Genomic DNA, 22,427 nt, shown 5'->3' with positions numbered 1-22,427 from the left:
CAGTCTAAACAACAACATACTCAGAATTGGTCATATGTGAGGGATAGGGATTTGGAAATTAAGCGATCTTTCCAAAATAATTTTTCAAAACCAATGCCGGAATTCCCTATCTTCCCCACGGTTTTGCTGCAATCTACTGAGACTACAACAGAACTAGCTCCACCTACTGCCGGAGCTGACTCAGAAAATGAAGAGACCATTACTGATTTTGGATAAGTTGTTGAGGAAACGAAGAAGTCAATATCCGTTGAGCTTGGGAAGGATAAAGAAGAATGAAAGGAGGGACAAAATGACGCTACTACTGCTACAACTCCTGCCACCACAAAAGGCAAAACTCTTGTACCACCATCTCCACCAGCATATGTGATTGGTCAGGATCGCGCGATTAATCAGTTGATTGATGATCTCATGGAAACTGATAAAGAAGGTGAAGATGTAAACACCTTGAAAAGGAAGATGAGGTACAAGGTCAGTGCCCGCAAGTTCACATGTAGAACTAAATAAATTACCTACAATACAACCCAAGCTAGATAAGTTTTTTTTTCTTTTCTTTTGATGATCATGCATTTCATTTCATTTTTCCATGACATTTTTCTATCCATAGCATTATTTTTTGTTGCATGCACATGTATTGAGGAAAATGCATCCCTTAGGTTTGGGGGTGTATTGTGCATTTAGGTTTCACTTTATATAATATGGATGTTTTGCCATTGCATTGTAACCACCGAAGTACTATTGGTTTATAAGTACAATTATACTTATGATGTTCAATGACGAATTTATATTTTTTTCGATATACCTAGAACATACGAAAATGGATTGAGTGAATTTAGCTTAGGTTAAGATGCTTGAAAATTAATTCCTAAAAATAAGATGTCTTATACTTAGTGTGTTTATGTAAGACCCTGAAAATAGGTCTAGTATTTTCGGGTAAGTTTACTAGGTTCCGACTGAAAATTAGGAGTTAATCGGGGTTATTAGTGATTTTTTTAATTTAGTTAGCTTAATTTTATTAAAAATCGGTAAATTATATTCCAGAAAATACAAATATTTTTAGAAAAATTAATTTTATGGTTTTAAATAATTTTTGGGTAAAACAAATATTTTGGGTCTAATTAGAATTGAAAAACAAATTAAAATGGGGGTTTAATTGAGAGAATTTAAAATATTAACTAAATAGGACCATTTTGCAAAACAAGGGAAATGTAAGAGTGGTTTGATGGCGATTTCCCTAATTTTTGAAAATTAGGTAGGGTTTTTAGTTTTAAAAACACCGCAACTACCTCACTTTGCACACCATTTTCACCCGAATTAAGAGTTTTTTCTCTCTCTTTTTTGCTCATTTTCATGGACCACATCAGATAATAGATCCAAACTCTTACTCTCTCAAAATTCTCTCCAAAATCTCCATAAAAGTTTTCCAAAGTTGAGCAAAAGTCATCCGAAATTTCTTCAAGGATCTTGATACAATCTTCTAAATTGATGATTTGAGATCAATTGAAGGTAATTCTCAACTCTAAATTCATTTTTAAGTTGTTTTCAATCATTATTTGCTATTTAAATTGATTAAAATGGATTTTCAAGTTTTGATTTCTTCTTTCTTGAACATGGAACTCAATAATGGTGAGTCCATGATTTTGAGTTGAAATCCAAATTTTAATGGATGTCTAAGCTCAAAATATATTTATTAAGAGGTTTTTAATCATAAAATAACATATCAAACTCATTTGGTTGATCAATTTTGATAAATTTTTTTAAATAGGAAGATGAGTTGATTTTTCAAAAAAAAATTAAAATGATTTAATAGATGAAATTAACACTTAGGTTTTATGTTAATGGACTAGGAATGGATTTTAGAAGTGGTTTGTGGTGCTGAGAAGGACGTTTAGTTGATTAATTTTATGTTTCGGCTTAATTGTGCAATTTCAGTACGATAGATTAGAGAAATGATTTAGATCCCTATAGTTTATGAAATTTCAAATTTCTTGTTGTTAATGTTAGTTTGTAATGCATATTTTGTCCCTATTAAAGCTTCACACCAAGATGAGGATGATGCTAACTGGATTTGAGGCTCAAACTTACCTACTTTAACACACTTTTGTTTGAAAAACAAAGTATAGAGGTGAGTGATTTTAAAGTCTATTGGTAAATTTTCCTGGTTATATGTTAAATTGAAGTTTTAAATAGTGTTTTTAATGACTTAATCACATCCTATTTTGTTGGATTTTCAAAAATTAATTTTATTTTACAAGAGTACTATTGCAATTGGCTTTTGAAAAATTGTGTGTTAAGCTTTTGGCATGGTTAATTTGGATTGAATGGATTATTAATTGGATCATGAGTTACTGAATTTTTGAGCACTTGATGTTGGTGTTATGATTGGTTTAAGACTCATGGATAAAGGCATTTGTTGTGCTTAATTATATTGATGTTGAAATTGTTAAGCTACATTGGTTTCATGGCATTTTTACATCTTAAATTAAGTGCTTAAACATCAGATTTTATGCCTTGTATGTATGATTATATTGACAACATTGCATGGTGGATCGATTGGATATAGTTGGCATGCCATAGAATTTGCGAGTACTTACCATTCTATGTGTTATTTGTGAGTATATGACTCAAGAAGTTCTGATTTTTGGTGTAAATAAGGGAGTGTTGAGCTTGTGTCTCCACTCAACGGGACTGTAAGGCGATATAAGGGTGCATGTGGCTTCGGCCTACTTAACCCAGGATTATTTTTGATATGTAGGAGTTTTGCGATCCGTTTATCCAATTTATGATAACACATTTAAATATTGCCATGTATATATTATGCCAATATAAATGTATGTTTATAAGTTAAATTATGATTTCATATGCCATAGTAAATTGGAACTTTATTCATGGAATAACATATGTTATTATGATTATAATATGTGATATTGTGACTGAAATGTTAATGCTTAATTTGCTTGGATCTATGCATGAATTGGGTGCGATTTACTTATTATCTTTACGATCATTCATTGATCTTTTTAACCTCACACCCTCACACCTTTGTGCAAAGACTTTTCCAGCTTGAGCAGTGGTGGAGTGAGCACAAGGCCGATCCATGATTAAGGCTCGGTAGTAGCTTAAGGATTCTTATTTAGAAACAATAGGGGGTATTGTGGCACTTATTGGGACTAGATTTAATTTAATTGTAATGGAAATTGGATATTTATTTGGAATTTTATTTTGGTGATGTTATAATTACTTTAATGCTTGATTTTTATGCTTAATTATTGTGTGGTTTATAATATGTTGATGAGAGTTCATATGGTGATCGAGAACATGATGTTTGAAACATGTATTTTATACTAACATTGTAACAGCCCGTTTTTAGTGAAATTAGAAGAGTGGTTTTGGGACCACAAATCTGATGAGTAAATTTTTACTTTATTATTATTTTAATGTCTATGGGATGTTATTAAGGTTGTATTAAAATTTCGTTAAGAAATTTTAATGTTTGCATGATTAATTAAGTGAAAAGGACTAAATCGTAAAATGTGTAAAAGTAGAGTTCTATTAGCTAAAGGAGCCAAATAGCTATGAAATTTTAATCTAAGGGACTTGAATGGTAATTAGACCAGTTAAAGTGTTAGTGGATATTCATGGAAAGGTTTTATTGAAATTATGATCGTTTTTAAACGGTAAAATAGTAAATTGGTAATTAAATTGAAAATAAAAAAAGAAAGAAAAGATGAACATCTTCTTCCTCATTTCTTATTCACCACTAAAAATCACCATTAGAGAAGGGTTAGTACATTTGACCAAGCTTTCTTATTGCATGTAAGTGTTTTCAACCCCGGTTTTAATGATTTCTATGTTTTTGAAGTCGTTTTAGTTTAATCTAGCTAGCCCGGGGACCAATTTGTGAAACTATTAAATATTGAGGGTTATGCCATGAATGCTTTTGTGTGATTCTTGATGTTTAATGATAGATTATGTGTCCTTGTTGATAAATAAAGAAGTTTTGTAAAGTGATTTTTGATGAAAGTTGTATTTAGGGACTTATTTGTAAAAATGGTAAAATTTCATGGTAAATTTATGAAATGATGGTTTGTATGGATTGATTTAACTCCCTATAGAAATCAGCTAGCTTGATAAGAGGATTAAAATGTTTAAATTTCAATTTATGATCGTAAGGACTAAGTTGTAAAAATTTAAAATGTTAGGGGAAAAATAATAATTTGGCATAAATATGAAGTGTAGACTAAATTTATTGCTAGAGGTATTAAATGGATAGAATTTTTCTGTTTAGATCAAGGTAGACCATGTACGGATTTAGATCAGGAAAAAGCTAAAGCCTCGGATTAGTCGATTTCGTGTCTACGCCCTACTCGTCGAGATAAGTTCGTATGTACGGATTATTATATTTATGTAATTTAATTGTATGTATTTATGTATTTATAATGCTATTAAAAAATGTATATCCAAAGTAATGCTATGACGATTATCGAGTCCCGGTTGAACCTTAGGAATTCGTAGGATACAAATGACATGTCATTAGGGATTTCATGTTTTGGGTTCTGGTCTTGAATGTCCTACCGATGGCTGAGGTCTTGCATTTATTGCGGATACTCCATAGCTCGTGTGAGTAGGCCCATTTCACAGCTTGTGTGAGCAATAATGTAAAGGAAAGGTTACGGTTATACGTTTAAGCACACTTCGTGTGAGCTTTCCCGAGTATCCGATATATTCTAGTTGGTTCAACAGGCATGAAAAGGAATTGAAAAGGTAAGTTTACAAATGGAATTATGAATATGCTCATAAAAAGGATGTATGAATCAAATGATGTGTTTTGTTATGGAAATGACTTAACATGTGGTTGATTCAAGTGAATTATGTATAAATGCACTAACTTGTGTATTGATGATGATGCTTAGGCTTGTGCCAAGCTTGTTGTTGGATTATATTATGCTTGTACTTAACGTTATAGAAATGAAATGGAAAGTTATGTTTCATGTTCTAAAAACTTACTAAGCATTATGTGCTTACGTAGTTTCTTTCCTATGTTTTATAGATTATCGGAAGCTCGATCGGTTTGGAAGCTCATCAGAGATCTATCACACTATCCAACATAAATATCGATAGTTTTTGATGTTTTGGCCAAGGTTATAATGACATGTATAGGTGGACTTGTTATGGTATTTAGTTGAATGTTAGTTGATGATTATAAGTTGTCTTGGTTGATACCATTTGATGCTTGCCAAATTATGTTATGTTATAGTTATCTTATGATGCATGCTTTGGAATGGCTTATTTGGTATGTTTTGAAATAGTTTGAATATTGTCAAATTGTGACATGTTTGGTAAGTTTTTGAAGCTAGTAGTTGATGAATGAAAAGTGGTAAAGTATGCATGTTTAGGTAAGTTTTAATGTTTGCATTTGAGGTGCCTTGAATGGCATATTGGTTGATTGATTTAGAACTATTGAATTGGTCATTATATGCATGTTTTCATAGTGTTTTGATGCCTTGATTATGTGCATAAAAGGCCTAAAGGTGTATGCATGTTTTGGTGTTATAAATGGTCTGATTTTGGGCAAATTTATGTCCACATGGCCTGAGACACGAGCGTGTGACTCAGCCGTGTGTGACACACGGCCTGGCATCATGACCGTGTGTCCCCTTTAGGTTCTTTTGCATGCTAGTCAGTTAGTTACATGGGCTAGCACATGGCCTGGCACACAGGCGTGTGAGCTATTTTGAGAAATACATGGCCTGACACACAGGCGTGTGACCCTACTCAGTGAGTTACATAGGTGAGGACATAGGTTGGGACACGGCTGTGTGTCCCTATTTCGAAGGTTGCACGGCCTGAGACACGAGCGTGTGTCTCAACTGTGTGAGGCACGCGACCGTGTTACCCCTGTAGTTAAATTTTTCTAACTGTTTCTTATACTTTCCAAATGTTTCCAAATTAGTCCTGAAACGTTGTTAAGGTAAGTTTAGGTCATCGAGGGCTCGATTTAGGGATGATATGTATGTGAATGATTGTTTTATAATATGTTTTCAATAATGTATGAAATGTATGTTTTTAATATTCTATTTGTATGGTAATGCTCTGTAACCCTAATTCGGCTACGAATACGGGTTAGGGGTGTTACAAACATAGTTTAATTGTAGCTTGCCAAGAAGTGGAATGCTTGTGGCTAATATAATTGATGGTTGCTAAATATGATTATAATGTAGTCCTAAAACTTGATTAGATTAATTGAAGCCTTTAACAATAGGGAAACTCGATAGTATTTTAGAATTAGACTTGTGAGTGTTAAAATTTGGTAGAAATATTCTTAGATAATATTTTGGGTAATGTATCAAAAGTTTATAAAATGTACGTTTTAGTTCCTATTAATAAAATAATAATTAGACTTAGTAAATGAACTCGATTGAAATTGAAATTTTTAGGGCTTGCATAAATTGACTAAAAGAAGGTTGGTAATAATTTAGAACTAAAAATAGGTTTTTTTAACTTTAGATGGTAAAATGACCAAAATACCTTTAGGGGTTAAATAATTAGAAATAATTGTAAAATGGTTCACAAAATCACTCATGCATTAAAATTAGATAGTTAATTAGTTAGAATTGAGGTGTTATAAGGTTGGGGTGTGTTTTGGGTGGACTTAAGCTGGAGAGTCACTTCGGATTCGGGCCGGTCCATCTCGGTCGAGTTTGGGGCATCACAGTTTGTCTTTTTTATATAATAGGTATCTTTTAATGAACTTAGGGATTTTTTAAAGATGAGCATTAGTTATATTGCCACGACATTATTTAATAAAGGACAGTAGGCACTCCACTGTTTAGAATTACCAAGTAGGTCATCATCACTTTGTTTGCTTCATCGTGCTGTTGATTAGAAAGGTAAGTCTAAGCAAGAGTGTGTTTCATGAAAATAAAATTAGGGGCACTCTGCTTTAGCAAAAAGAACTGAGTAGCTAAGGAGGTAGTTGTATGCTTCATCCATCTTTTTAGTCAAAAGTTTGAGCTTCATGGGTGACTTTCGGTTTAAATTGTGATGAGATAATGTACTCAGCAATTGTGACGAGAATTTCATGATATGCTAAATCCCCTAATAATAACAATAATAATACCATTCAAAAAAAAGAAGAAAAATAAAAGAAAGAAAAAAACCATAAATATGATTAATATATTCTGAGTAGGCTTGAAGTAAGATGCTTAGGTAATAAATGAAATAAGTAAATTGGAAAATGGTTGTTATAGGCCAAAAGGAGAAAATACATGAGTACTTTGGAGATTTTGTGTTTAGGGAAAAATTTTGCACTGCCTTTGTTAAGCAAGCCTTTGACACTCGAACAAGTTTCAGGAAAAATGGAGATTGCTGAGAACTGATGTACTTGTTGTTCTTCGAATAGCCTGGCAGTATGAGTTGGTCTGGTGCGTTGGAAAAATGTTGGCATTTATGCATATTTTGCTTGAAGATAAGCAATAAATCAGGTTTGGGGGTGTGATAACTGTTGAAAAGAGTGATATTTTTTGCCTTTGGACCTAGCTAATTGCCTATATTTAAGTACATCGAGTTGCATTTTAGGACATTTCATTAGTATTTTTAGCATTGCATTAGAACTTGGGTTGCGTTTAAATATTAGGTGCTTTTAATTACTCATGGAAAGGCTGTGTTTTGTACTATTGGCAGGTGCAGGATGAGGAACAAGAAATAAACGAGTGAAGTTTTTTCGGGGCAAAACGGTGGTCAGATTGCCAGCCAGTATGCCGTGGCAATACCGGGAAGGTGTCGAGTCAGCATTCAACGCATATCAGTTTCAGCGCAACTCTACTTGTACTAGATAAATCTACCTAGAAAAAAGGAGAAGATAAATCTTTGGGTTGTTGGAATTATCCTGAAAGAAAAAAGAAAAACAAAGCAATTTAAAAAGAAGCAAAGGAGGAAACCCTAGGGCATGTAATTGCGAGTAGAGATCCTAGACAAATTATAGGGTAGCAGCTGAACAAAGACAGAAAGAGAGAAGACGTAGGCAACCCCTCTCAGCCACCTCAGGGCACTACACAACTGAAGCGTGGATTGGACAAGGGAACGTTGTCTTCCCGACGTTCTTCCATTATTTTAAATCTAGTCCTTCATGAATTACATTGATGAAAATGATGTTGGAGTTGAATTTTATTTTCCAACCTATGAGTTAAATCTCATAGGATTGGGATTACTTTGATGAAACTTTAACTATCTTTAATGGCTGCAGTATAAATCTGAGTTATTTTACTATTTCATTCAATTATTTTATTCTTTACAATGTATGTGAGCAATCCCTAGACAGAGTCGATTGTGCAGCACACCCTTAAATTAATCTAAATTCTAAAAAGGTTGGATTAGTTGGACCATGGTTGAATGATATGAACAAGTACTCAACAAATACTTGTAGTAGACTTTAGACATAGAGCTGTGATCATATAGAAGGTAACAGTGCAGGGTACCATATTATAAGGCCTATAGACACAGGCAAGGTAACTTGTGGTTTTTGCTCTCGAAAGAGGCAAGCCACTTAGGAAGTCTTCTGAGTAGCAGGTTAAGTATGATTTTGCCGAGCCATTGCTGACAGGAAAAGTAGATTTTTAGTAATCTCGACCTTCCCACTCAACATCGCATAACCCTTACCTTTGTCGCAGTAACTTTTCCATAGCATTCTTATTCATTTATTTATTTGTTAAGTATTATTCATGTAGTTATTATCATAAGTTTCATTAGATTTCTACTCTTGTTTTGCCATAGAATTTCCAAGTATCAATTCATTCCACATATTGGATACATCACTATCCCTATTAATTGCCACTGACCATAACTTTACCATAGCACTAATCGCATTTTATTATAATAACTTGACCACTTCAGTGCCTCAATCTGATCCTCATGGGAATGATACTCACTCATCACATTATTACTGGATTCGACATGTATACTTGCACAAATCGCATATCATATTCACACACGACAAGGCACATGGTCGTGTGGCAAACCATGTGACATCAAAATGGTCATTTTTCAAATGATGCAATCCAAACCTATGTACATTACCAAAACTCAAGTTCAAGTACATTATATCTTGCCTAAAACACTTCATAAACTCAATCCAAAGCATGATATAACACATCCTAGTAATGCCTAACCAATATGCCGTCTGTCACCATCACAACCAAATTCAAACCATAAAACTGAATTATACATACAAGCATGTATCATCATAGTAAAATTTACCAAGAATACTTCCCAAAATTTACCTTTTAACAAGCCTAAAACGTGTTTAAACTCCTACAAAGTTGACCATATAAATATATATATCTCAATCACACATTTACCTTTGTACATAATCAAAACTTACCATATCATTGAAACAACTTAATTTAATGAATGCATATACCACAACTATCAACTAACACATATACCATACATTTCACCCAAGATTACCATTCCCAACCATTTCATAATCTAAAATCAAGCATACCATCACCACACATACTATCATCATGTACCATATATATACCATAGTAATCATTAAATTCAACCTTATACATGACAACAATTATAACAAATTACAACTTCAACTTATAACTGTAAACCATCAACCCAAAATAGTATATATACATAACATATAACCATTTAAAACACAAACCAAAATCAAGAACTAGAGTACCAACATTCAACATCAAGAACTAGAGTACCAACATGCCATAAAACTGAATTTAAAAGATAGAAAGACTATTGAATCAATACAGGGATAGTGTGAGCTTCAGATGATCTGCATAATGTGTTCCGCAAGTTGGAAATCTATAGGGAAAGGGAAAACAAATGAGGTAAGCATGTATGAGGCTTAACAAGTTAATAGGTATAAAACCAAGTAACTTACCTCATGTTATAACTATACACTACATGCCACTTAGCTTGGTAAAGTTTGCCTATCATGGAAAATCAAATATAAAAAAGGTGAGTTCAACATTTATCATACCATATAGTAACTTAATCATATAACATTTCAATTCACTTACTTCAACATTTCATTATCATTCACAAAACAAATAATCATTTAATCAATTCACTATCTTAATCATATCATACAATCTATTTCCAATTAATGCAAACATTATTTCATTTCATAATTTGAATTCTCAATCAAATCCGTATTAAATCATATGAACTTCAATCCCATATCATATCCATTCATCTTTATATCAAATATACATCAAATTCAAATTTAATGTCAATTACTACTTTGTTTCATAATACGAATTTCAAATCACATCCATCGATTTATCACTGATCTAACATAATTTGGTGTAGCAGATTAAACTAGTTTTTGCACTTTAGGAGCTTGAATACAAGCACTTTGGTTAAGTTTTAGTTAATTTCTCGTAAGTCTATCTAAATTCAATATATTGTGTAGTTTGAGTCTTTTATTGACCTTCGGGGCCGAATGAGGCCTAAGGCTGAGCTAATATGCTTTTTAAGCATGCAAAAGACCATTAGAAGGTGTACCAACTCGATATTGGTCGTTCTGTTGCAACATAGAGAGTTGGATGTGGCAACATAGGGAGCATAATAGAAGAATTTCAAGACTGTCTTCAGTGTCGTGACACAACCTAAGGATGTCGCGACACACCCCTAAAGATACCCTAAAGATTAAGCATACTGCCTTCTATGTCACGAGACAGGACCTAGTGTGTCACGACATTACCTCTGTACGGGAAATATTTTTGAGCCAAGGGCGTTTTGGTCCACACAATCAAACATTAAGCATGAGGACGGCAACTAACCAAGGGTTAAGAACGACGTCCATTCTAAGTCTATAAATAGGCTCATTTAACACATGTTACGGATAAGTTTTCATATTGTATAATTTTCTTCCTATTTTTAGTCTTTAGTTTTTCTCTATTCTTAAGCTTTAGGTTTATTTAAGTTTTGTTCTTTACTTTTGTGGAAGAGATCAAATTTTTGAACTTGATTAAACTCTGTGATGATTCGACATTCTACTCAATACAAATCAAGCTTCTTCTAAACTTTATATATTTGAATTGTTGTTCATGTCTATTCTATATATCAAGTCTATATTGTTTATGAGATCCATAAGGAACTAATCCTCCGATGGGGGATTAACGAGTAGAGGTATGATTAATTAAATGTTTTGTAGGGTTTTATTAGCAGATCAGTTGTTCAAGAAAGGAAGAACTTAAACCCTAGGCTTGACGAACCTAACATGTGACAGCCCAAAATTGACCCTAGTCGGGAAGTGGTTTCGGGACCACAAAACCGAGTCATACTAATAATTAGCCATCATATTTGATGCTTATTATATGTATATATGCATGTGTGAAAATTTCATGCTTGAATTTTGTTAATTGTAAGTGAATTTTATTAAATAGGACTTATGTGAGAAAATTTAGAAATGTGCTAGGCAAATGTGAAGTGGCCTATTAATGCATGTTATGAAAATAATGGGTTTCCATGTCAAATTACCCAAAATTTGAGCTAGTGGCTGGCCATGCTATGGGTGGAAACATGTTGGGAACATGTTGGCTTAGTGTGTTATGTTAGAAAGAATAAATAAAAGGGTTAGTAATTAAGTAATGAAAAGGGAGGGGTGATGAAAACAAAGTTGTCTCATCCATCCCCCCCTCCATTTTGCCGTAACTAGACAAAGAAAAGAAAAAAAAAAAGAGAAAGGGTGTTCATCCTTTAACACCTTGGTTGAAAATTTGAAGGAGGAAGGAAGAAGAAAGGTTGAAGAGATTCGGCCATGCATGTAACTAGGCTAAGGTATGTTTGATGATGTTCCATGAGATGCATGCATGTTTTAGTTGTTAGTTTGAGTTCTACCTAGCCCATGGTCTAAATCTTGCTATGTGATGGAGATGATATTCGGCCATGGGTGTTGTCTTTCTTGGTTGGTGTTTTGATGTTGTGGTGATGAGGCATGAAGATGATTGAGCTTGAGTGTTTAATAAAAAGGTTTGGATGTGAGAGTGTGTGAGGAGTAGAAATGAGGGGTCTTAGCAACTTCATGAAGGTTCGGCCATGGTGCTTCAATATTGCACTTGTGTTTAACCCTAGGATTAATTAGTTATATGGTTAGTATGGGTATGGGTGACCGAATATGAGAGCATGAATAGATGGAGAGTTTGGTGAATTGATATGTGGTAAATGTTAAGTGTTAAATGAAATGGAGATGATAGATTAATGTTGCACATTCGGCTATAGTTAGGCATGTTGATGATCTTATCTTGACTTAGATAATTAGGCATAAAAGGGTGGTAATGAGGTTGAGGTTGTTGAATGGTTAGTTGGGTAACAAATGAAGCATTCGGCCATCACTTGGGAGCTTATGTGATGTTGAGTTTAAAATTAGCAAAGGTGATTACCGAATGTCCAAGTATGCATATGCATGTGTGATTAGATTATTGATAGTATGGTAATTGCATGAGGTTATTAGCCGAATAGCTAAGAACATAAAGTAGCAAGATGAAAATTTTACCATGTCGTTTCGTATGTCATAAAATCATTAAAATGTGGATACCAATATATGTAGCAAAGCGGTTAAGTGAGTTAATTTATTTGTTTAAGCTCAAGACTCTAAAGGAGAGGCGTCCAACAAGGGAAAATCGAAGGTCATCGAATAGCCGCCGAAATTGTTCGACCACATCCGAGGTAAGTTTTAAGCGATTAAACGTTGAGTAAATTCAATTATAATAGGACATGATGAGTTGATTTAATAAGATATGATGTGGCCATGATATGTTCTAAGCTCAAATGGTAAGTTCTTAAGTGTTTGAGCTTGGGAATTCAAGGGTAATTTGAAATAGTCTGCTTAGGACAGCAGCAGTAACGTGACTTTAGAAAATCACCATAAATTTATGGATTTGAATTAGAGGCTGAATGAGACATGAAATTAAAGCTTAATGAGTCTAGTTTCTTATAAAAAAACCGTGTAAGCAAAGGAATTTCCGATAATGAGATATTTAAAGTTGTGTGAGACGGTGTCAGAATGACTCCGAAATCCCCTGTTCGGTTTTTAGAAAATCATTATAAATTGTAAAAAAATGGTTATAAGATAAAATTTATATGCTTAGACTCCTTAATGAGTCTAGTTTCAAATGAAATCAAACACAACACATTTTGAATTCTGTAAAATGAGAAATTTGATTCTTAGTGAAGAGTGGTCAGATTAGTCAAACAGTGAAACAGGGGAAACTTTAAGAAAAATCTGGTATTGATTGGCCAAACCTAAAATTCTGGAAATTATATGGATGGAAGATATACGAGTCTATATTCAGGAAAAATTAACGGAAAGTGATTTGGAGTTTTGTAGCTCCAGTTATAAATAATTTAGTGACTATTGCTCAGGAAAAACAGCTTGTGCTGAATTTGAGATTATGTTGTGAACCTTGATAAACTTGTTTTAGTTGCTCATAAGCTATTGATTAAACCCATACTTGAATTCTAAATCGTGATATTGTAAGTTATGAGTATTCGAATATGAAATGATACTAAGGCCTAATGGCCGATGTGATGAATGTGAAAGTGTATATATGTGATAAGGCCTAATAGCCGACGTGATGAATGTGAAAGTGTATATGTGTGATAAGGCCAAATGGTCGGTGTGATGAATGTGAAAGTGTATATGTGTGATAAGGCCAAATGGCCGATGTGATGAATGTGAAAGTGTATATGTGTGATAAGGCCTAATAGCCGATGTGATGAATGTGAAAGTGTATATATGTGATAAGGCCTAATAGCCGATGTGATGAATGTGAAAGTGTATATAGGTGATAAGGCCTAATAGCCGATGTGATGAATGTGAAAGTGTATATATGTAATAAGGCCTAATGGCCGATGTGATGAATGTGAAAGTGTATATATGTGATAAGGCCTAATGGCCGATGTGTGAATGTGAAAGTGTATATATGTGACAGGGCCGAGTGGCCAACGTGATGGATGTGAAAGTGCATAAATGTGATAAGTCCCGAAGGGCATTTGTGTCAGCACTATATCCGGGTTAAAACCCCGCAGGCTTTATGCGAGAATATTATCACTGATTAATGTCCTTAAGCTTCGTGCTTGTACTATATCCGAGCTCTAAAGACCCGATGACTACGTGTGGGGATTATGTCCGGGTAAGACTTCGTAATAAGAATTGCTTATAAATATATTCAATGCGAAAGGTTAAACAGGTATGTACTCCAAGTTTATATGTGAGCTTGATTTGCACTAAATCATAAGGTAGTTATGTGATGCATACGAGAGCAATCTATGAGACTATTCCTATGATTATGTGACATCGGATCAGTGTGAGAGGTGATGTGAAATCATACGATATATCTATGTCACATGAGCTCACTTTTATGTGAAAGTTTATCTGCTTATTGTATATGATGAGATGTGCATATTCGGTAAAGGGATGGTATGCCCGAAGGAAGAGTGAAATAAAAATACGAACAACTATGTTATAATTTGATTGTTATCTGTTGACACTGCTTAAAACTTACTAAGCATTGTAATGCTTACTCCGTTTACTCTGTTTCCTCTGTTTTATAGATCTCATTGCGAAGCTACAGGCTCGGGGATCGTCAGCAACTAGTCACACTATCACTATCCACTGTTTGGTACTGCTACGTTTCGGATTGTCTTATGGCATGTATAAAATAGACTAGTGGCGGAAGAATATTTTGGTTAATGTATATAGCCATGCGAAAATGGCTTATATATATTTGAGCATAATGTTATAATCATTTGGTATGGAATGGTTAATCACTATCATAATTTGTGCTATTTATGCTAAAAGAGCTAGTTGAATCATGGAAACTATGAAATAGGTAAAGTCTACCTTAAAGGCAGATGCTGGCAGCAGCAGTGATGTAGATTTCGAAAATCACTAAAAATAGTAGGATTTGAATTAAATAATGAATAAATTATGTAAACTAACCTTGATGAATCTATTTTCATAGGAAAGTAACGAAACTATCATATGGATAGTATGTTAAGAGATATTCAGGTTCTCGTGAGACAGGGCCAGAACGGTTTCTGGATTCCCTGTTTCGACTTTGGAAATTCATTATAAATTAACCAGAGATAATTAGGAGTCATGCCATATATGTATAGATTCCTCTCTGAGTCTAGTTTCTATAGAAACAAACGGCATCAGTATTGAAGCTCTGTGCAGGGAGATATCCAAGTCGTAATGCACAAAGGTCAGTGTAGTCGATCCCTGTAACATGGGAGACTTTGACTAATAAACTGTACTAATTGGCCCAACCAAAAATTCTAGAAAAAAGTATGTAGATGGGTATATGAGTCTAGTTTCAGGGAAAATTTACGGAACTGGATTTCGAGTTTCAGAACTCAAGATATGATTTTTTTTAAGCGACTAGTACGCAGACTGGCAGCTTGTCTGGGAAATTTTTTTTTAAGTGGTTTGAAGTCTGTTAACACCTCGTGTTCGACTCCGGCGACGGCCTCGGGTTCGGGGTGTTACATAACAAGTCATTAAGGTAGGAATTAACCCTAAATTGGTATGGCCTATTCATGACTAGTTTAACCTTGAACCGATTTGGACTGTGAGGTCAAGAGGTAAGTAGTTCTTGCCGACTCATTATTCTAGTGGAAGATCGGAAGATTCTAATAGGGTATTAACTAGTTGATTGAAAAAGAAAACCTGAAGCGATAGTTGGTTTTGGTTACCGAAGCGAGCTAATCACCCATACTCAGATTTGATAGATTCTACTATTTGATTTCTCATTATTTATTTATTTCTTTTCTTTTTACTATTATTATAAATTCTAAAACACCTTCATTTACATTTCATCATAATATAATATATTTTAAGTACTTATTAGATCTATTTGTGCTTAAGTTAGAATTAAATTAGTGCTCGCGTCCCTTGGGTGCGATCCTAAGAGTATTTACCTACTCTGTTGTAACTATATTACAACTTGACCCGTATACTTATGGAAACTGCCTTTTTTAATATTTATATTGTGCAAGATTTCTAATTTGGACGATGGTACGTCCGAAGGTGGTCATTCATGTTTCCATATTGGTCCCATGGGCTTGTATAATCGATTCTCAATATGCATATGTATCACCTAATCATCATATCAAATCAATCTAAATATTATTTATTTCATTTACATTATACATGTCCCTATTAATCTGACTCAGACTTAAATGGATACAAGGATTAAACAATTCACACCACTTTGGCACCTAGTGCCTATTGGATAAATCCAAAATAATAAGTTGCGCCTAGCGCTTGTTGGTAAAATAAAAAAATAGATGTGCCTAGCACTGGTCGGTATAACCGACAAATGTGTGTGCCCAACACTCCTTGACATGTAGTCGTATAACCCTAAAGTCTTCCTATCCTATGAAATGCCAACTATATCCGACTCTGCCCGAACAGTTAATAGGGTAACAGTTTCTCAATTTCATTACATAATTTCATCAACCAATCATCAATTCTCAAATGTGATAGCATATCACATAACAATACTGATTCAATTTCACATTATAACATTATATTATACTTTCACATATATTCAATTTAGTCCTTATCACTATCAACTGATCTAAATTGAATCAAATCAACGCATCTCATCAAAACATAACTTCATCACATAAAATATCCTATTTCATTCTAATTTAAGGTTAATTCCATAATTATTTCAATTTGCAATTCATTGTACTCAATTTAATCCTTTATATCACCTTTTTGTATCGAACGTAAAAAATTAAAATATCAATTAAACCAAATTACAATTATAATTTGAATGCATAACAATTTAACATAAACATACTGTATGAACTTATCAGGTCAAGACAACAAACAAACAACTCTCTAAGGACTAATTAATAAATTTTGTCATTTCCCTGATTATCTTCAATTTGGTCTAATTTTCAATCTATTCAATTACTTAATTCAATTTATCAATTTCAAACATCTTATACCATCCTATTATAAGTATATATCAGTCTAATTTTATTATTAGAATGCCCTCTAAACTTTTTCATTTTATTCAATTTATTCTCGAAAATCGAAACTAGTGTAACTTTCACAATTGAACTTCGTTTTTCATTCCGTTTTCAATTATGTCCTTCTACAACCATCTAAAACCTAAATTTATAGAAATCTCATGACAATTTTCATCAAATTTTCATTTTAGTCCCTATATGCAAAACTAACAAAATTTACTTAACAATTTAGTCTTTAAACATATCTAAGCTTATAAGCAAACTATTAAACACCAAAAATTTCAATTTTCATAAATTTTAACTTTAGAAATCTTTAATAGTTTTGAAAATGGAGATACAAGTTAGTTGGACCTAGTTGCAACGATCTGAAAAACATAAAATTTATTAAAAACGTAGTTGGAAAAGCTTACCATGCAAGGTTGCCAAGCTCGGTCAAACCCTCGCTATTCAAAAATGGCTTCTTGGTTATTTTGTTTTGAAAAAAAATGGTGGTTGATGCGAAAAATGATGATGCTGCTTTATTTTTCTTTTACTTTAACGTACTTTATTATATTTAATTTATTTAATAATTAAGAAAACAAATTAAAACATATGCACCAATCATCTAGTTAAATGAATTAAGATTTAATTTCCATGCAAGTCCTTAAAAGAATGTTATTAAAGCCTTTTAATCAATAAAAACCAGTAACGATTAACTTTTACAATTTTTACAATTTAGTCTTTTTTTCTTAATTAACTATCAAATCACCAAAATTAGCAAACCAAACTTCAATCCACTTATACAAAAACTCCGTAAATAGTTAATAAAAATATTTACAGGCTTGGTTTATGAAAACGAGGTCTTGATACCTCATTTTTCAAAACCACTAACTTTCGGTACAAACCACTTGTACCTTGATTAACTTACTAAGTAATAAAATTTATAAAATCGAAATTCAAAATAACATCATATTTAACTCGTTAATATTAAATGATAATATTTATGACTCACTTGTCGAAATTTGGGTCCTGAAACCACTGTTTCCAACACCACTGAAAATCGGGTTGATACATGCTTAAACAAAGACCTATTTTAGTTCCTATTATAGTCAGCCGAGATTGGACAAAACTCTTTGTCATTATGTGCGATGTAAGTGGTTATGTTGTTGGAGCAATATTGGGACAAGATAAAGACAAGACTTTCATGCGATTCATTATGTGAGTAAGAATTTGAACCCTGCTTAATGTAATTACACCACTATAGAAAAGGAGATTTTGGTTGTAGTATTCACATGCGAAAAGTTTCACTCATACTTAATGGTAAATCAAGTTTATGTTTACACAGATTACTCAACTCTGAAATATGTCATGAAGAAGAAGGAGACAAAGGCCAGATTAATGTAGTGGGTATTACTACTTCAAGAATATGATCTCCAGATCCTCGACAGGGAAGGCATAGAAAATCAAGTCACCAATTATCTCTCAAGGTTGAAAATGGAAGCAGAGAGAAAGGTTGACATAGAAATAAATGAGAGATTTTTTTGATGAGTAGTTGTTCCAAGTAATCCATCACTAGGTAATGCGGTTGACTCATAAAACACCTTGTTATGTTGATATTGTCAATTATTTGGCCTGATAATTTTTTTTCCTGCATATGTATTGGAAATCATCCATATTTATAGAAAGTCAAAGATATGGGTATCAGAAAGATATGGGTATCAGAATCTGGGATTTAAGGCACCAAAAGTGGGATTGAGATTTGGCATAAGATAATTGCAATTTTGATCCCTGAATCTCAACTATAAATAGGCCTAACCACTTCTCTTCTTCATCATCCCAAAATTTTCCATTCTCTACTTAAGCCATTGATTTCTCTCTCTCCCTCTTTGTAAATTCTCACTTGTATTTTGGAGTGAAGTATATTTGGTAGTGCCCGAGGACGTAGGTAAAATTTGCTGAACCTCGTTAAATTCTTGTGTTCTTTATTGTATTATTCTGCATGAATTGTGAGTGTGATTGTAGTGATTTATTGTGCTATTAAATTTCGATTGAAGGATATTCTGGCTAGGAAAGACCTGATACTTAAGTGACCCTTGTGATCCACCTCTCTTTCCTGGGAATTGAACTTAATGTGATTTTTTAGTACAATAATTTTACTCTTTTACACGCTTCCGCACAACAATTGGTATCAGAGCTAGATTCGTACTTGGGGAATACGATTGTTCACGGCACTGTTCACGTACAATAGTTGGGATTGAGGAGAAAATGGAAAAGGCATCGTCATCAGAAAAGACTACTGTGACCAATGCAAAATTTGAAGTAGGGAAATTTGATGGTACCAATGATTTTGGTATGTGGCAATGTGAGATCCTGGATGTCTTATGTCAGCAAGAGCTGGATATAGCCCTTGAAGAAAAACCTGACAAGATGGATGATAAGGAGTGGGCCAAGATCAATAGACAGGCATGTAGAACAATTCGCCTATGTTTGGCCAAAGAGCAGAAGTACTCTGTCATGAGGGAGACATCAGCGGAGAAGTTGTGGGATACACTGGAAGAAAAGTTTCTAACAAAAAGTCTCGAAAATAGGCTTTATATGATAAAGAAACTTTATCGATTCACATATGCACCAGGTATGTCGATGAATGACGATGTGAACTCATTCAATAAAATTTTAGCAGACTTGCTAAATTTGGATGAGAAGTTTGAAGATGAAGACAAGGCATTACTGTTGTTGAATTCTCTTCCTGATGAATATGATCATCTTACCATCACATTGCTTCATGGGAAGGATACAATCACATTTGATGCAGTCTGTAGTGCATTGTATAGATCTGAGACTCGAAAGAAAGATAAAAAAGATCACAGAGATACAACTACAGAAGTCTTAACAGTAAGAGGTCGTTCGTACATCAACAAATCTGGTAGGAGTAAGTCCAAAGGGAGACCTGCCAAAGATGAATGTGCTTTTTGTCGTGAGAAAGGGCATTGGAAAAAGAATTTTCCTAAGTTACAAAAGAGCAAGGCTATTTCTGATGCATGTGTAGCGGAGCATGATGATGAGTCAGACTTTAGCTTGGTTGGCATGACAATGGCATGTCATACAGATGAGTGGATTTTGGATTTGGGATGTGCTTAGCATATGTGTCCTAATAAGGATTGGTTTTCTAGTCTTAAAGAACTAGAAGGTGGAGTTGTTTTTATGGGCAATGACAGTGCTTGTAAGATAATGGGAGTAGGTACAATCCAATTGAAGAATCACGACGGCCCAATTCAAGTCTTGACAGATGTTCGCTACATACCTAGCTTGAAGAAAAATCTCATCTCATTAGGGGTCCTAGAATCTAAAGGGCTCATAATCACTTTGAGAGATGGATTACTAAAGGTAGTAGCTGGGGTATTGACAGTGATGAAAGGTACAAGAAGGAATAACCTGTACTATTTAAATGGAAGTACAGTTATTGGATCAACATCAACAGCATCTGCGAAAGATGCAGATTCAGAGGCTACCAGGTTATGGCATATGTGATTGGGACATGCGGTGAAAAAGCTTTGCAGAGTTTGGCGAAGCAAGGCTTGTTGAAAGGTGCAAATTCTTGTACATTGGAATTCTGTGAACATTGTGTTCTAGGCAAGCGAAAGGAGGATAAAATTTGGTTCAACAATTCACAATACAAAAGGAATTCTGGACTACGTTCACAGTGATGTGTGAGGACCTACTAAAGTGGCTTCTTTGGGAGGTATGCACTATTTTGTTACTTTTGTTGATGATTATTCAAGAAAAGTATGGGTGTATCTAATGAAAAGGAAAATGAAGTTTTGGATGCATTTCTGAAATGGAAGAAGATTGTGGAGACCCAAACTGGTCGAAAGGTCAAACGACTTCGATCAGACAATGGTACTGAGTACAAGAATGATCCATTTCTACAAGTATGTCAAGATGAGAGCATTGTGTGACACTTCACTATTCGAGATACACCACAACAGAATGGGGTGGCAGAATGTATGAATCGGACTATACTAGAAAAAGTTTGATGTATGTTGTTCAATGATGGATTGGGCAAGGAATTTTGGGCTGAGGCAGTTACATATGCGTGCCATCTAATTAACCGGTTGCCATCAGCTGCAATAAATAGAAAATCTCCTCTGGAGAGGTGGGCTGGTAAACCTGCTACTGATTATGATTCTTTACATGTTTTTGGTTCCACTGCATATTATCATGTAAAAGAATCTAAGTTAGACCCAAGAGCAAAGAAAGCATTATTCATGGGTATAATTGGTGGAGTAAAAGGATACCGTCTCTGATGTCCTAATACAAGGAAGATTGTTTTCAGTAGAGATGTGACTTTTGATGAATCAACCATGATGAAGTGTGACAGCCCAAAATTGACCCTAGTCGGGAAGTGGTTTTGGGACCGCTAAACCGAGTCACCGAAATGTTCGAATGTGATATTTATGGTCTAGAATATGTAATTACAAATGTGTGAAAATTTCAAGCTTCGATTTAGTCGATTGCATGTGAGTTTTAGTAAATAGGACTTATGTGAGAAAATTTTGAAATGTGATAGGTCAAAGCATAAGGACCTATTAGTGCATGTTGAAAAAGGGGGGACTTGCATGTCAATTTCCCCCCTCTATTAGTAGTGGCCGGCCATGACAAGCATGGTAGACCAAGTGTGATGGGCAAGAACATGTCATAAACATGTTGAGTTAGTGTTTCATGGGAAGTATGATAAAATAAGGAGCATGGGCATAAAATAATGAAAGGGAATATGATGAAAACAAAAAAAAAAGTTTGTGGTTGTTCCCCCCCCCATTGCCGTGAGTTAAAGAAAAGAAAAGAAAAATTTTGTTCATCCTTTTTCATCTTCTTTTGGCCAAAAATTCTAAGGAAGGAGGAAGGAGTTCTTGCTTCATGTTTGGTTTGGAAGAGGATTAGGAGGAGGTTTGGCCATACTTGTATCTAGATCAAGGTATGTTTGAGGTTGTGCCATGAGATTCATGCATGTTTTTTTTAGTTGCTAGCTTGAGTTCTAATTAGCCCATGGTTCAAATCTTTGCTATGTCATGGGGATGATATTCGGCCTAGGTGGATTTTGTATTAATGCCATTGCATGCTAAATATGAAGCTTGTTAATGATGCATGTGATGGTGGATTGATGATTCTTGAATCTTCTTTTTAGCATTTTTGAGTGAGCACATATGTGCATTGGTTGCTAGATGGAGAAGAATCGGCTAGCAAGTTGTGTGCTAAGGCCGAATATAATTTTTGTATATTAATGAGTAATGCATGTGTTAAATTGATGGAAAGGGAGAGGATGCTTTACTAGTGTATATATGTGTGTATTAGCCAAGTTTTGAACTTGAAACAAAATGGTGTTTAGTCAATACAAGTGACCATACTTGTAGAATGTATTAAGTGTTGCAATCGGCCCC

General features: G+C 34.1%; 1 long non-coding RNA gene across 1 annotated transcript; it reads left to right on the top strand.

Moving 5' to 3' along the window:
* The first annotated feature begins 1,371 nt into the window (after positions 1-1,371).
* LOC121216415 (uncharacterized) lies at positions 1,372-3,322 on the top strand. Its single transcript, XR_005912602.1, has 3 exons — positions 1,372-1,503; positions 2,032-2,122; positions 3,050-3,322. It is a non-coding gene; the product is annotated as an uncharacterized lncRNA (long non-coding RNA).
* The last annotated feature ends 19,105 nt before the right edge of the window (positions 3,323-22,427 follow it).

Source organism: Gossypium hirsutum, chromosome D04 (genome assembly GCF_007990345.1).
Source record: "Gossypium hirsutum isolate 1008001.06 chromosome D04, Gossypium_hirsutum_v2.1, whole genome shotgun sequence".
In the NCBI taxonomy this organism is placed as follows: Eukaryota; Viridiplantae; Streptophyta; class Magnoliopsida; order Malvales; family Malvaceae; genus Gossypium; species Gossypium hirsutum.
This window is presented reverse-complemented; position numbering and strand designations above follow the sequence as displayed.